The following is a 4,237-nucleotide window of genomic DNA, read 5'->3' as shown; positions in this document are numbered from 1 at the left end:
AATAAAATACAATTTTTTATATAAAAAACCTTGGAGTCACCTTCGACCAACACACCTCTCCTGTAATAATCACTTTTCTCAAATCAGACGCAAATCCATAAATGTACTCAAACAATTCCTAAGATTCTGTAATTTCATTCCTCAGAACACCCGTCAGCTCCTAGTATTCTCTCTCGTCTTCCTTCACTTCGGCTATGGTTCCTTGGTCTATGGAGGACTAGAGTTGAGACTGAAGAGACTCATGAATAAGATTTATTTTTGGGTTTCCAAGGCGCTCTCAAGTCTATGGCTGGTATACCGAGTTGAAGTGGCTCTATCCAACCTCCCGAAGGCATTACCTCCTTGGTGCTTTCCTATTCCAAGTTCTTAAAATCAAAAAACCTACCTATATCCTGGATCTCCTCACTCTTCACTCATTCATCCACTCATTAAACACCAGATCCCAACCGATTGATTTATATATGCCCTCCTATACAATCGCCTTCTTTAGCAAATCCTTCATCATACGAGCAACCTTCTTCCAAAATTATCTACCCATCTCTATTCGCCAATCCTCATTCATCCTTTCCTTTAAACAACACCTATTCCTTCACTTAGAACATAACCAAACTTCCGCATCATTGCGAGAAATGTTTACAGCCTTTATTTATTACTATTATAAATTATAATTTAACCTAAGGTTTTTATGTTATTTCACCATGTACAGTGAAACTTTTTAAATATCAGTCTATTAACAACTAACTTCAATTTGTGAACAATGTATTTGTTCTTAGGGGACATTTATCCCAGAATAAAATTATTTTTTCATTCATTCATCATTCCCTCCCCAACCACTTACCTCTGAATTTGCTTTGTCCACGGCCTTCTATGAATTTGCCTACAGGCCAGTATCACTTTCAATTATGTCAATAATAATAAAATAGTGGTGAAGTATTATCACCCATCTCACATACCTGTCTTCATCTAAAACTCATTAAACACCAGATCCCAACCGATTGATTTATATATGCCCTCCTATAGAATCGCCTTCTTTAGCAAATCCTTTATCATACGAGCAACCTCCTTCTGGAATTCTCTTCCCATCTCCATTCGCCAATCCTCATCCATTCTTTTCTTTAAACAATACCTATTCCCCCACTTATTGTATAATCAAACCTTCACATCATTGTAATAAAATAAATAGGCATATATTGATAAACATTATATATAAACAGTAGTTAGGCCAATATCTCAATGTAATTTCATTTTACTATCTCAAAACTTGTAAATGCTTGCCAGATAAAAATCTTAATATATGAACCATGTATTTATTCTTAGGGGACATATGTCCCAGAATAAAATTATTTTTTAATTTTCATCCAAGCAGATATGATACCTAACTCCCTAAAGAGCTTTATATCATTTAGAAAAAATATTGATGCTTCATTCAAGAGTATTATTGAAGTCAGAAAAAATAATCTATATTATTGGAAGATCGTTGATTGACCATTTGCATGATAATAAAAGGAGGATGCTCCAGGTGCAGTCAAAGAAAAAACTCAAATAGTCGTTAAACTGTTTAATGTGAGCCAACGTTTCGTCCCATGTCGCAGGGCTAAAAAAGGTAAAAACATTAAAATAAGGTAGCAAAGTAAGAAAATTGATAAAATGAAATAAAATTGAACAAAATAAATTAAAGAAAATTAGAGCAAGATTTGCAGTGAAACGCAAAAATAAATAAAAAAAAAAAAAGGTTTAAGACAATGTAAATGGAAATTATAACAAATAAAAATTAAACATAAAAATATACAGTACAAACTAAAAGATGGAAAAATGGGAATAACAATAAAGAAAAAAATTGAACTAAATAAGACACTTACCTTGAACTAAATGCAGGTAGCCACAAAAATGAAGGAAGGGGAGTAGAAGGGATTGCCATTTAACTAATATGTTATGTTTAAAAGTAAAAAGATATAAGGTAATGTTAAAGTAAATGTAATATTAGGAAATTTAAGAAAATATTAAAAATAGGCACACATCAAATGATAATATACATAATGAGGAGAAATTACATAAAAATATATGAATAAAATACTAAAAGAATAGATAAAATAAATATAAAATGGTGATGACAAGAAAATATACAAAATTGATTAGAGGTATAGTGCAACCAGGATAAATTTATAGAGAGGGAACTCCCGCAACCACCACCCTAGCTCTTTCTCAGCTCCTACCGGGAACAAACTAAGAGGTAGTCCAAAACTTGGCAACGCGTAACCAGTTCGGAATTAGATAGGTACTTGGAACACATTTATTCTCTCTATTCTCGGTCTCTAGAAAAAAGCAAGTTATGAAGTTGCTTGTTTCTTTAGGTTTCCTTTATCTTTGACTGAGACTGTTTCTTATTGATTGATTCTTGTTTTACTTTGTAGGCACATATATTGACAGCTCTGTTCTGACATGCTATTTAAGAACGTAGTATCATCCAAAAAGTCATTTTTAAGATTTGATTGTTTGACAAGATAAACTTGAAAAAACTGATATAAAAAATTTCTATTTCTAAAGTTGCAGAAGTAGGTCGAGGAAACGAAAGGAAAAGTTATAAAAGATAGTTCAGTCAACTGAGTAGGTCTGTTCTAACAACCACTTCTGACTATACAGAACTGTACAGAGCATGCGCTGTACAAGATTTGGGAGGGAAAACAGGTCCGTGCCCCACGAAAAGAGTGAGGGTTAGCGGGAGAATGCCACAGCACATCTCCCCTCTTCCTTACTCACAGTCAAACTCATCTTGGTTGCACTATACAAAGGTATGTAAATTATTATAAAGTAATAATAGTATAAGTTGGAAGTAACAGATGAATATAAAATACAGAAAAAAATGTATTAAGGTCCAATATGAACTTTGTTGATTGTAACCGCATGTTAATTGTAGAACTGCTGATTGGAAATATTTTATTTATAGAACTGAATAATGGGCACAGGGGCCCAAAACGTCGTATAAATATAATAGGAGTAAAGAGTGTAAATGGATTCCTGAAAATAAATATAATAAAATTTTCAAAATACTGATACAATTTTATCTATATTTTATATTCATCTGTAATTTCCAACTTCCAAGGAATATATAAAGAAAATAATGACATAAAAACGTTTATTAAAACAAATATCTTACAATAAATAACCTTATTAATAATGGAAAATAACAAAAACAAAATTATTGAATAATCGCACTTGCAAAGTTATTTTATTATGAAATAATAACATTCTTTATTAACTGCAATATCTATTTAGTATAATATATGCGGAGTATTGTCGACTAATAAATACAATAAAATCTTGAACATCAATCACTACCCTAAATTAAAATGTTTTCATAAATTTATCACAATTACTTCGTTTAAAATATTGATATGTTCGTAGAACAATGGATTAAACTATAAAAAAAAAAATTATACAAGTAATAACTCTCAATCAAAGTAGGGTAAAAATTAGCTATAGATGAAATTAATAGTCATTGCCATGGATACGATATTTATTTATCAATGGTTCACTCATGAATGAGGGTCGTATCCATGGCAACTTTAGCTGTAGTTTTATTCATAGCTAATTTTTGCCTATCTCTGCTCTCATGAATCTAACACTAAGTTATATCATTAAATGCCTTGAATTAAAAGCACTACAAACTAATTTGGAATTTAGTAATGTTTTTAATATTATGAACTACACAACCTAAATTACACAATACAGCCAGTGTTTATGATTACATCTACTTTTAAAAAACACATTCAAATATAAATAAATACATATAAAGCTACTTTTTTTTTTCTTCTTTTAGTATAAAGCTAATACTATAATAGAAGTTATCACTTCATATATTATGTAATCTATATGGCACTTGCACATTATAAAACAATTTAATTTTGTCACATATTCAACACATTCAGATTTCTAATACTTTCCATTGCAAAATTACGAGGAGGATGCCAGAAACTAATAGCTAAAATTGCCATGGATACGAGCCTTATTAATGAAAGAACCATTGATAAACAAATAGCGTATCCATAGTGATTTAAGCTAATAGTTTCAACGACAGATAATTTTTGCTCAACTCTGCAAGTTGCCAGACCAAAAGTTTGGCTCAGAATAGGAGTAGCCATTGAGAAATTTAATTAAATTTTATATAGCTAAAAAATATTTTGTAGAGTATACATGTACAATACAAGAATATATAAAATATTAACAGAAATTATCAATC

This window comes from Halyomorpha halys, unplaced genomic scaffold (genome assembly GCF_000696795.3).
Source record: "Halyomorpha halys isolate HHAL.00 unplaced genomic scaffold, Hhal_1.1 Scaffold141.1, whole genome shotgun sequence".
Taxonomy (NCBI): domain Eukaryota; kingdom Metazoa; phylum Arthropoda; class Insecta; order Hemiptera; family Pentatomidae; genus Halyomorpha; species Halyomorpha halys.
This window is presented reverse-complemented; position numbering follows the sequence as displayed.